Raw genomic sequence first — 13,093 nt, forward strand, 5'->3', positions numbered from 1 at the left:
AGATCCAGGGCAAGTGAATCAAAGGGTTGTAGCCAAGAACTTGATAAATAAGGAAGAGAAGAACAAGGTGGGACAATTCCTAAAATCAGACAAGATGGGTCCATCAAGACTAACGGAAGGTATTGGGTACCAGGGGAGTTGTCTCTGCACACAAAAGAGAAACAGAAGAGTCACTGTCAAGTGGTTGAACAAGCAACACCCATCCACCTTGGCAAACTCCAATGGTGCAATGGTCTGCTGTTCGTGCTTGTGAATGGTGAGCAGGGGCCAGACCCTTGCAAGATTGTGCAAGACAATTGCCCGCTTTGTCCATGTCTTTAAATGGTTTTGAAATTGAGCAAAAGCCAAACTAGTGATCTGGGTTATCCGTAAGTGTCAAGTACACATAGAATCTTCAAAATATTTGGGATGTAAATTACACAGACAAAATGTAAGAATTTTAAAATGTAATTAGTGTTTCTTTAACATATGGCGCTGTTTTCCCCTTTATATAAAATTACATCTCAGATTGAACTGAGAACCAGCTACCTTTTGATACCTAGTGATTAATACCTACCATTTTCCCACTGATTTGCAGGATGGAAATCTCGGCAGAGCGTCACGGCCCCTTCAACCCCAGTTTGTTTTTTGGTCTTCTCTTCAGCTTTCTGTAGTGTGCCACGTGGCACTAGTGAAGATCGTGTGCTACCCCAATGATAGTATTATTTTGTAAACCTTCCCCTGCTCGTCCTTCATTCCTTCTTCAGACATGCTGCACATCTGATTTGGTCACTACAGCGCAGTCGGGTAGCTCATTCCACTATAAAGCTACCCGTGACTGCAGGTGGATTAGGTCTTCTGGACTTAGAATGCTACTATTCAGCTGTACAGGTCCAATGGGTGGCTCGCTGGCTTTCTGCCCACCTCCCTGCATGAGATGGGGTTGACCAGTAAAGACTTTTAAGGAAGGCTAGTGCACTGCTCATTGTTTCCTACGGACCATTCTATAGATCACCATCTGGGGTTATCATGCACAGCTTTCTCTTACCTTGCTAGAACCTGTAAACTCACTGACACGAAGAAACCCTATGCTCCTGCACTACCTTTGCTAAGCCTTCCCTCTCGCACAGGACGGCTGTGCTCAGAGCAACTCCATCAGTGGCATGCTGCAGGTATCTCAAAATTGGGGGATTTGTTTCTGGACAGTGAGGTACTAAATTTCCAAACCCTTGAGGCAGTCTACCATCTTCACCCTGGTCAACTCCTTACTTACAACCACCTTAAATAATCATTAAATGCCCTATTTCATTTCTGCCACCTAGCATTAACCTTACAAGAGGTGTGCCAGAAGCTCTACACCGTAGGAACTGGTGGAAAACTGATAGAATGGCTCTACAGACCTTTCCTGCAACATGGAAACCACTCCAGGTCTTCTTTTCATACTACCTAGGTCATTGATGTGGCCAACCTTCTGCAAGATATGGACTGGACTAAAGTACTAGACTTTCCCCACAAAGTATCCCACGGCTGTCAAATAAGTACATTCATAGTGCTTCCTTGGGAATGCATTCCACCTGTTGCTTGCCATTGGCCTTCTGGTTTGTAAGTCACATTTTGTTGCATTCAATTTGCTGGCTTTATTTGTTTTAGGCTATGCAGCTTGAGTTTGTCCCTTCTCTTGCTAAAACCATATTTATGGTATCCTTCCGAGTGCTCCCTTTCTGTAAATAGGACTGTAAATCTTGTTCTTATGTCATCACATTTGCTGTGCATTCAAAGAACAAAGTCTTCCATGGGAACTAAGGTCCTGATTACAACCCTGGCAGTCGGTGATAAAGCAGCGGTAATACTGCCAACAGGCTGGCGGTAAGAAAAATGGAATTATGACCACGGCGGAAACCGCCAACACACACAACCAATTTAACACTCCGACCGCCATGGCGGTAGCTACAAACACCACGGCGGTGACCGCAAACAGCCAGGCAGAAGACAGTGACCCACCCACTGTATTATGACACACCAATCCGCAACCTTTTCCAGGGTGGTACCAATGCCATCAAAAACATGGCGGAAACAGTACACAGAAGGGAAATGACTCACCTCTCGACACTCAAGGAAGAACCGCAACGCCATGGAGCCCGAACTGCACATTTTTCTAATGCTGGTCTACCTCCTCCTACACCAGGAACACGAACGGCATGTTGCTCCATACAACATGTTTTGTCGACGCGGGGACAATGCAAACCCCTCTTCCTGAGAGCACCTGTATGACCATTTCTGTATCTCCTAGGAAGCTCAGCCCTTGACTACTTGTCTTCAGGTGAGAAGTGTGTTGTACTTTACGCTATTGGCCCAACGCAATACTAGCTAACTTTGCAGCGTATTTCGGATTTCACTTTCAAGATGATTGTGCTTTAAGTTTCATTCACAGCGCTCCCTCAAAACCCCACGCCAGGAGACTCACCGCTCATCAATTGTGAAGCTCGCTCCTGGTTTTCCTGTGACGAAGCTTATGTCGGCCACCTCTCTGCCACAAGTGTGCTACACAAGAAGAGCAATGTCCTGCAGAATTTGCGTAGACAAAGTACAGCTGCCATATTTTCGGTTAAGGCCCTAAGGAAATAATAGATTTTGTCGATTGCTATGCTTTTGCTCAAAAGGTGTTTTTTCCTTCCATGACTGGCATGCTTTCTAGGTGTCATTCTCAGCTGTTGTACTTACTTTCAGTGACAGGCACACTTACAATTACTCTACAGCCTGTCTCAGCTACAGGCACGCTTTTAAGGTTTCATTCACAGTTGACATTTTCACGTTCAGCAACAGCCATGCTTGCAGTCATTATGTAGCCTGTCTTTAACCCTGTTATTAGTGCATGCCTCAAGCTTAAATATAGTCACACAAAATGCTAGCATCCCTACGCCATTTATGGCTGAACCAGGAGTCCAAAAATCTAAATGGAAACATTGGTACAACAATTTTGACAAATATTTGCTAGTCATTGATGGTGACAAGTTCAATACAAGCCGAAAATGTGCTTTACTTTATAACTGTTGGGGTGCGGAAGGGCAACGCATTTTTGATCACATACTGATAGATGTCCCGCCTCCAGAAATAGAATGGGATATTTATATTGAAGATGTCAACAGACTTAAAATTAAGGGTGGGCGGTAAACTCCACTCCGCTCGCGGAGTTTGTGGAGTTTTTTCCACTCCCTGCTCCGCTTAGAGTGTGGAGTTCTGGAAAACTCCGCATAGTGGAGCAGAACAGAGTTTCTTCCTTGCTCGCACTCATTGGCGAGCGCAAGCAAGGAAAATCTTACTCAAGACCAACTCCGGGCGAGGTTTCTCAATGCAAGCAGTCCCAGATGGTTGTGACCACTAGCTTTGAGAAACTTTCCATTTGTGTTTAGGTAGCTGGCGCTCGAGTAAAATATCAATTTGATCGGCAGAAAAGAAGCAGCTTCCTCTTGCACTGCGCAGGGAGTCATTTGTGCTGATTTTACAGCACAGGACAAACACACGGCACTAAAGATCTGCGCTAACGGCGCAACCTAACACACTCCGCCACTTGTGGAACTCCGCATAGCACACCTGAGTTTTTGGGCACTTCGAGGAGTACTGAGTAGTGCACCTCCTCAAACTCTGCCCAGGCCTATTTAAGAGCCATTTCAAAGATTATACTAGAATTATATTAGAACCACACACGTTCTTTACTAGAAAACAACCTCAATTTGAATCCAGTGATATCTTTCTCACAGAATGGAGAGGTCTGGCCTTTTCTTGTGAGTTTGATGGGAACTTAGACAACTATTTCAGGGATCAAATTGTAGTCGTTTTCCACGACAAGCGCTTCAAGATAAACTATTGAACGAGATGTTAGAAAAATTGCCAAGGGCATTGAAAGATCCATTTAGGTTTGTAAGGAACTAAATAAGGGAAAGGAGCAGGTCGCAACAGAGCAAAGTAATGCTGTGACATCAAATCTAAACCCACTTCCAGCACCACAGATGATATCAAGAAAGGAGGGAAGTCACCTATCAACTCCAATATCTGTTTTAAATGTGGTTTGAGCACACATTTAGCAAATTCTAAAAGCTGCCTTTCCATCAATAAAAGCTGTTTAAAAGGTGAGAAATTGAGGCATTTTGTGAGAGTGTGTAGAAGTTCACGGAAAATAGGACTAGCTAAGGATGGGGAACATTCAGAGAGTCAGAGGGATGAAGAATTGGGTAGCAGAGTTATACTCTCCATCAAAACGGCTGAGATGAGTCAAAGATCGTCTAAAGGGGTGATCCTGTTTGTGACATAGACACTTGCAGGATAAAGTTAAAGGTTACTGTGGACTCAGGGTCACCGATCACTATCATCACAGACAATCTGTCAGAATTGAGTACAGTTCCTTTACTTCCTCCGGATATATGTACTGTAGCATTTGGTGAACATAGCATTGACTTGATGGGCTACTTTATAGACACTATCACCTTTCAAAATAGATTCATTTCTACCAAAATATATGTTGCTAAGAAAGGCTACAACATATTGGGTGCCCAGGGTGCGATTGGTGTGGTTCTGAGGCCAGGTACTGAATTTTCTATCTCATTAGTTGGACCAGTCACACTGGTCACAACACAGTCTCCTGTCATTAAGTTGTTAAATTTGCTTAAGTCTCTATTTGATGACTGACTTGGGTTAGTTAAGGGTTTCAAACATAACATCTTGCTCAAAGTAAATGCTGTACCTGTCATGCATATGGTTAGAAATGTTCCTCTGTTAGGAGCCAGCTAAAAGTTCACTTAGCCAATCTTCATGCAAAAATGTTATAGAACCTGTAGATTCATCCGAATGATTATCCCCCATTGTCGTAGGCAAAAAAGGAATGGAGACATTGGGATTTGTGTAAATTTAACATCACTTAAAAAAAGCATCTTAGTGGATTGATTTTCCTTACCCAAAATTTATGAGATGTTGGCACAACTGGGTGACACCAAGATTTATTCCACTCTAGTTTTGAGGTTAACTCACCACCAAATAGAATTGAGTGATGGTTCAAAGTCTATGACTGCTTTCAATACACCCTTTTGGGCACATAGGGGGTTATTCTAACTTTGGAGGAGGTGTTAATCCGTCCCAAAAGTGACGGAAAAGTGACGGATTTACCACCAGCCGTATTACGAGTCCATTATATCCTATGGAACTCGTAATACGGCTGGTGGTATATCCGTCACTTTACCGTCACTTTTGGGACGGATTAACACTCCTCCAAAGTTAGAATAACCCCCATAGATTCCTGCATTTACCTTTGCAACATCCATTTTTGACAAACAAATATTTCAGCTATTTGGGGAGCATAAACAAATGTTAGCATCCTGGTCTTTACCAAAGATGAGGAAGAACATTTGAGAAATTTGGATGAGGTATTGGTCACTTTAAAAGTACATGGCTTTGGGGTAAAAACAGACAAGCGCTGTTTCAGTACTACTTAGGACATGTTCCATTTGTGGAAGACATCAAGCCAAGAGCCAATTTGGTTGATACAATCAAACGCAGTCCTGAACCTTCAGATGAAGACCAGTTAAGGTCATTTTTAGGTCTTTGCGAGTAATACTCCAGCTTCATAGAAAACTTGTGTTCCAAACTGAACTACTTAGGAAACGTTTATGCAAAGGAGAAAGGTATGATTGGGGAACAGAGGAACGTGAAGCATTTTAAGGGACTGAAGAAACTCATTATAGAGGTTCCCGGACTTGGTCCATTCTGGGATGATGTAATGTCCATTGTAACAGTAGGTGCTAGTGGTGTAGGGTTGGATGTTGTTCGTTCCCAAATGGTAGAAGGAAAAGATTGTACAGTGGCTCTCGCTTCAAGGAGCTTATCTCCAGCATAACAGAATTAGAGTACAATAGAAAGAGAGGCATTGGCTTGCATGTAGGGGATCAGGCATTTTGGAACATATTTATGGGGAACAAAATTCTCCCTAGTCACATATGACAAACCCCTAATATAGCTACTGACCAAAAAAGATTTGAACAAAGCTAGTCCCAGATTGGTAAGACTGCTTGCTAGAATGTACAGATTCAATTCCCAAGTCAAACACATCCTGGAGTAAAAAACTCAAGGGCAGGCTTCTTATCTAGATGCCCTATCAATCGTACTGAAGGAGTGTTCATGGATGAAGAGGTGGAAAGTGTGGTTGGTAAAGTGAACAGGATTGTACCTACTGGTTGAGTAGTGTCATTTTAGGAATGGGAGGAATGCGCCAAGCAACTGCCAAATCATGTTAAGGAAATTCATTGTTAATGGTTGAACTGAAAGGAATGATTCTGAAAAAGTCTCAGTACACATTATTTTATCTCAACTGCATGCAAGTTGGTGAGTGAATTCACTATTTCAACCAATGTTACCCCTCTGCTTTTTGGAAAGAACTGAATCTGAAGTAGAAAGATGGCAAGACTGGTGTGTCTGTAAACAAGGAGTAAATATCATCACGCATACTCTTGGACATTCGAAAAGGTGAAAATGGGTGTGAGGGTTTTAGTGTTTAGCTTGTCAACAGACTGGTAAATGATAGTTTCTTCCTCATGGAAAAAGCTTTGGAGTCATTGGAATGTCTAGGATGATATTAATTGCCTCCATGGGTGTGTCAGGAGAGTTCTTCACTTTGGTGTTAGACATTTGATCAGAATCGATGTAAGACAAGTAGGTGAAAAGGGTGTAATACCTACAGTAGGTGAATTAAGCACAGTCCTGTTAATACATAGGTGGTCATTATTACCCCGGTGGTCTCCTGACCGCCAGGGCAATGGTGGAGGTTTCACTGTAAAGACTGTCACATTATGAGTGTGGCGGGTTGGCATCTCCACTCATATCGCCATGGCGGTCGGACCCACTGGGCCGGAGATGAGCATCTCTGACCCGACGGTCCACAGAAGACCGCCGGTGCTATTAGGAGCCGCCTTTCCACCAGGGCTTCCACGACGGTAGCACCACCACGAAAACCCTGGTGGAAAGGCTACAAGTGACAGGGAATTTCTTCCCTGTCACCAGTAGATGACATCTCCACCACCCCAGCAAGCATGAAACCCCCATCCCCTCCTCACTCCTCCCACCCCCCTTCAGGTACAGCACCCCCACCACTCTTCAGGTACAGCACCCCCTTCCACCCTCCCCCATTCCCCTCCAGGTACAGCTCTCCCCTCTCTGCATACATGCACACGCACACAGACACCCACACGCATCACCCATACACTCATTCACCTACACTTACATACACGCATCCATACTCGCATTCACCTCAGCACTCATACACGCATTCATTTCAACATTCATACTTGCATTAAACCACGCATGCACACACCCATCTATGCATGCATAACACACCCTTCCATGCACGCATAACACACCCATCCATACACGCATAATACACCCATCCATACACACATACACACACCCATCCATACATGCACGCACACACCCATCCATACATGCATACACACATGCATCCATACATGCATACACACATGCATCCATACATGCATACACACATGCATCCATACATGCCTACACACACCCATATATACACGCATACACACACACAGACAAACACACAACACCCTCCCACCCACCTCCCCTGTTAGACGATCAACTTACCTGGTCTGGTGAGGAGGTCGTCTGGCAGGGAACGGGAAGGAATGCTTCCACCTCCAGCAGTACCCCACGATCAGGATACCGCCACACCATATTATTGCACATAATACGGCAGGCAGTGTCCTTCTGGCAGGGCCGGCGGTGGAACCGCCCATGCACGTTTGCCCGTCAGCACGATTACTGCTGGATTTCCACCCAAAGTGTGGCAGAAATCCAGCCGTACCCATAATATTGTGGGCGGAAGACTGCCAGCACTGGCGGTCTTCTGGCGCCCACGGCTTTGGCGGTCTTCAAAGAAGACCGCCAAAGTCATAATGATAACCATAGTGCCATAACCAATTCTTCTACGCTGTATGACATGAACACTTTCATTCACTTCAGTTCCCTGTAGCTGTGACAGAAAAAGTGTTATGTGAGGAGTGAATAGCTAGAGTCCAACTAGTGATAGAAAAGTCCCAATATGATACTCTCCAGTGACATTCCACATTTGTGTGCAATTCACGCTTAAGCAGGCCCAAATAGTTTGGCTTTAATGTGTTTTGGAACAGAAGAAGTTAAATAATTGCCTTAGGTTATGGTTCAGCCCAATCCTCTAAAGCCTTAGATCTTATGGAACTGATCACAAGCTGCACAGTAATGTTGGGGTAATAAATGCTCACCCAAAATACAAGCTGCCTGCAGTGGCACCTTACCATTACTGTGAAATTATAAATTCTAGACAAATAGGGAATGATATGTGGGGTGCAGAACTGACTGATTCCCCCATTAGTGGGAATGTTACCAGGCACACTTTAGACCTGTTTTTTCATGTGGAATTTTGCTTGAATTTTATTGCACCTTGTAGGTCCAGGTTAACTAAAAGCTACTAACTACGGCACTTATGGCTGTCCAATGAAAGAAATGTATTGCCCACCACAGCGGGTATTCAGTATAATCAATGAAAATACTAGTTATGTGTTAATGACATCATAATACCACCAATAATTAAATGTGTAAGTGTAACTATATCTGCCTATTTTCAACTATTATGCTATTACCACGTCTAGTTCAGTTGAATAACATTGTTAAGAAATTCATAACATACCCATTACAATATCTTATTGTCTTACTTATCTATTGGTGGTTTAGATGAGGAAAGATATGTCAGGTTGATGATTCACTAAATTGTCAAAGCATTTTTTAATTTGTGGACCCAGTGTTCTTGTTATGGAGAACATTACCTACAAAGACTTTACTGTTGGGTGACAGGTTAGTTGTATGGTCCTGAACACTAGTTTTGAGTGCTTCCTGTGGAAATGGCAATTTCCAAAATATATGTTTATCTGTAAATAGGCAACAGGTAGACTTAGCACCCAGTGAGCCCACTACCCACTTTCCTAGGGCAAGAGGCAGATGAAAAGGAACAGGTGCTGGTTCTACACCTAGAAGTACCCAGAGAGAAGAAGGCAGAATCAGGATACTGACGAAGAACTTGAAAAAGAGCATTTAACAACCAGCAAAGAAACTCTGACTACATTGTGACTGAAAGACAGTCCAAAGTACGTCTCTTTGATTACTGAAAAAACAGGAAATTGCCTGGCAGAGCAGGAAAATAGGAGAGCTATGATGGATGGGAAAAGGAAAAAGAAAAAAATATAAATAATCACCTTCTTGGATTAGTTTAATTTCAGGAAGTGACCTTTAGCCTATGTGTCTGGCAAGGTTCTAGGATGTTCTGAATTATTTGGCCAATAGCCCGCAGAGGCACTCTACAGAGGATGAGCTCCATAGCTCAGCCACTTGTGGACTGACCGGCTGATCACACACTAGTCCACAACCCCAGTTGCATCTACAGTGGTAAGGCATGTGTCTTGCACACAGAGGAAAGAGACTGCAAAGCAATGCCAACACCTTGTGTCTGGTAAGTCCCATTGAAACCATAGCATGATGTAAGTGGCTGGAGTAATAATGTCCCAATTGATGACCAGTATTCTTCATTATATTGGGTTCTGCTCTTTTTTATCAACGTTTTCCATTAACCCATTATTAGTGTATGCTAAGCAAGCATGACAATATTGTTACTGCTTGGATACAAGACTCACAAATTATGGTTGTAAGAACAGAATCCCTTGAGAGAGACAGAACATCTTCTCTTTTAAAAACTAGAGACAATCTGGGGGTTTTGACTACAGTTGCAAGGAATAGTAGGACTTAGGGTTTATAATAAGTGTGGCCTATACAAGGATATTAGTATAATTATGGTTCTTGTGTTGGTACAGTAGGTAGGAGGACGTTATCTCTGGAATACAACTTCACATTAATTATAATTATACACTTATTGCCCAAGATGGGCACATAATTTACATGTCAGATGTCATCAAAAACAATAATCCGGATATGTGGGAAACATCCTATGTAGTCTGTGTGGTGTGTAATAGGCTAACCATCTTGATAAAAACACCATTCTTTTAAATTTTGCCTCTCTTAGTGATGTATGACCTAATTCACTAAGATACGGCCAATCTTTAATGTTAAACCTGCAACCAGTTTCCTGGAACATCTTTTAGAGCAAATCTGGTAGCTTTTTCTGACTGAGATGCTGACGAAGCAAACAATACCAGTTTCCATCCCTGATAGCTTGATATCACTAATACACTGTGCCAACACATGGGTATCGTGATTTATTATCAAATAGCTATTCTTGAGAAAACTGCAAATTTGATTAAAACTAAATCAAAGTGTGGAACACTACCTGCCAAACTGCTGACATATGGACTCCCATGAAACTAAGGACCTCATTATGAGTCTGGCAGTCCAAGGACCACCAGACTCACAGTGGGGTCGGACCGCTGCACGCAAGGTTGTCCGACTGCCACATTTTGGCCCTGGAAGACTACCAGTGGACCGCCATCAGTGCCGGAAATATGGTTCCCGATGGGCTGACGGCAGTCGCACTAGTGATCAGCCACACTCCGGCGTGCTGATCATGATTCCTGTTTCCACCAGCCTTTCCATGCTGGAACCCAACCACAGAAAGGCTGGTGGAAACAAAGAGCAGGTGCCCCCCTGCCCAGTGCCCATTCCGAGATGCCCCTAAGGGAAACAAGACCAATACCGTAGCACTGTTCCCACCGGCCTGACTGTTGGGAATGTCGTAATACAATGTTCCTGCCAGTCAGCCTGTTGGAAACATTGCAATAAGGTGGGGACGAGGCAGCTGGGTTGACAGTCACCTCATCCCATGATTTTGGCAGCCGGCTCGCCCAGACTACAAACTTGTAATGAGCCCCTAAGTTAGCACTATTATAGAAGTCACCCAATCACTCATACCCCAGCCTCTCACACAAAGGAAGGGCTCCTTTGCATAGAATCAGACCCCAAATTTCACAATCTTGCAGAGGGATATCGCTATGACAGGCCAGAACGCCCCACTTAAATGTCAGATGTTAGATGCTAGATGCTGGATACCACTGGGATGGGTTAAAAATATATTTTACATAAGCAAATGATCAAGGCAGCATGAAAACAGCTAATGTGGCTGCCTATTGTGCAGCTTAAAATACCCAAATCCTTGTCAATAAGAAAAGCAAAATCAGGCACTCAATCTGACCTGCTTTCTTGTAGTTTTGTATCGACTAAATGTAGTGTCTGTGAACATACTCTCAAGTAGTCAACGATATACAAAGCGGTCACAAAGCCAAAGAGAAGTCTGCAACTGGCAGTCGGTGCTCAAACTTGTTCTCATGTATATCATCTTACAGTCTCTTTCACCAGTTTGTTTTTGACTTTGGCAATTTAGAGTTAGTATTAGTGTGTAAATTATATGAAACAACAATTCTCTGAATGTCTTGAAACATTCTATAGAATAATGAGACCTTGTGTCACTGTACCCTTCTGTAAATTACAGCAAAGTAATTTATGCAGGTTAATGATATAAATTGTGTTTTTCACCACTCTCAATTAACGTTTGCACCTCCAATATTCCAATGCTAATGTATCTGATGCCATTCATTTTGGTTGGCTAATTGTCGAAAACTGACTATGTGGTTACAAGACAATGGGGAACCTAAAGTGAATTCACTCTCGAAGTTGGTGTATGACCCTACCTAGAATATGAATCTCTACATGAGAGCATGAATTAAATATAATGAAGTTGTCCACTACTAACGGTCTCATTATGAGTTTGGCAGTCCACGGACCGCCAAACTCGTGGTGGCAGTCAGACTGCCATACTTCTGGTCGTTGACCGCCAGATTATGATCCTGGGGGCTGGACCACCAAGAGACCATCAACACCACCAGGATCATGGATCCCGATGGGTTAGTGGCAGCCAAAGTCAAGGTCAGCCATGGCGGTGCCAATTTCAGTACCGCTATGCTGACCACGATTTCACTTTCTGCAAGGCTTTTCATGACGGGGTCCCTGCCATGAAAATACTGTCAGAAAGCCAATGCTGGGAGCCATAGAGGGGCCCCTGCACTGCCCACAACCATGCCAGCACCCTCAGAATGTGCACTGTCCACCATGCAGACAGTGTGCATTCCAAGGGTGCTTGTGTGCAACGACATTGGCCTTGGCTCCCTAAGCCCACTCACAGTCCACCACAGAGTCTCTCCCATCAGTATCCAACACCACAGCATTCACCCACTATACCCACACCTCTGTCCCCAGGACACATCAATCAGCAGTATGCCGACCTGTACAGGGACACCAGTCCACACCTCATGCCCAGGGCAATCAGGGACCTGAGGACAGTGGCATTCAGGGGACAGAGGAACAGGCCAACAGGGACACTGGGAGGACTGCTGTGTGCCGGGGGAGGACAGGACCAGAGAACTGACTCTCCAGGAGGCACTCTCCGAGATCCTGGGAGACTACCAACATTCCCAGGACACAATGGGACAGATCCTTGACAAAGTGCAGGAGAAAAGGCAGCTGAAGAATGGACAGTATCAGGGGATCAGGGAGGACTTGCAGGCCATTAACACCACCCTGATTTCCATAGCAGGGGTGCCGGCCAATGGATCCACAGGCCACCAGCACCCCTCCCCTGCATAAGGTGAACCCCCCCGCAAACATTCCCTGCGAACCAGACAGAAGCCAGAGACACTTGCCAAGACCACCGCCAGGAAATGAGACTTAACTGATTGTCCACCTTGTGTCCCGCACTGTCACCTTGTTCACTTTGAACTGCTTTTGCTCCTCTTCCTATGGCCCCTTGTACACTGCACCTGTGCTACAAGCAGACTGGAACAATACCCTGGACTTTCCTCCATCATCCCCCCATTCCATTGCACTTTTCCCTCAATTTCATAGCACTACATTAAACACCCTTGAACACAACTTGACTACTAGTATTTTATGTTTTGAAAATGTGCATTTATGGAAACAGTCACATCTAGGGCAAATGATCTGAACACTGTGAGAGCATAGAAATAATGACCTGTAGCTGTCTGTAGTCAGCACATTAGTACACAGTTGTTATATCACC

This window comes from Pleurodeles waltl, chromosome 1_1, assembly GCF_031143425.1.
Source record: "Pleurodeles waltl isolate 20211129_DDA chromosome 1_1, aPleWal1.hap1.20221129, whole genome shotgun sequence".
Taxonomy (NCBI): Eukaryota; Metazoa; Chordata; class Amphibia; order Caudata; family Salamandridae; genus Pleurodeles; species Pleurodeles waltl.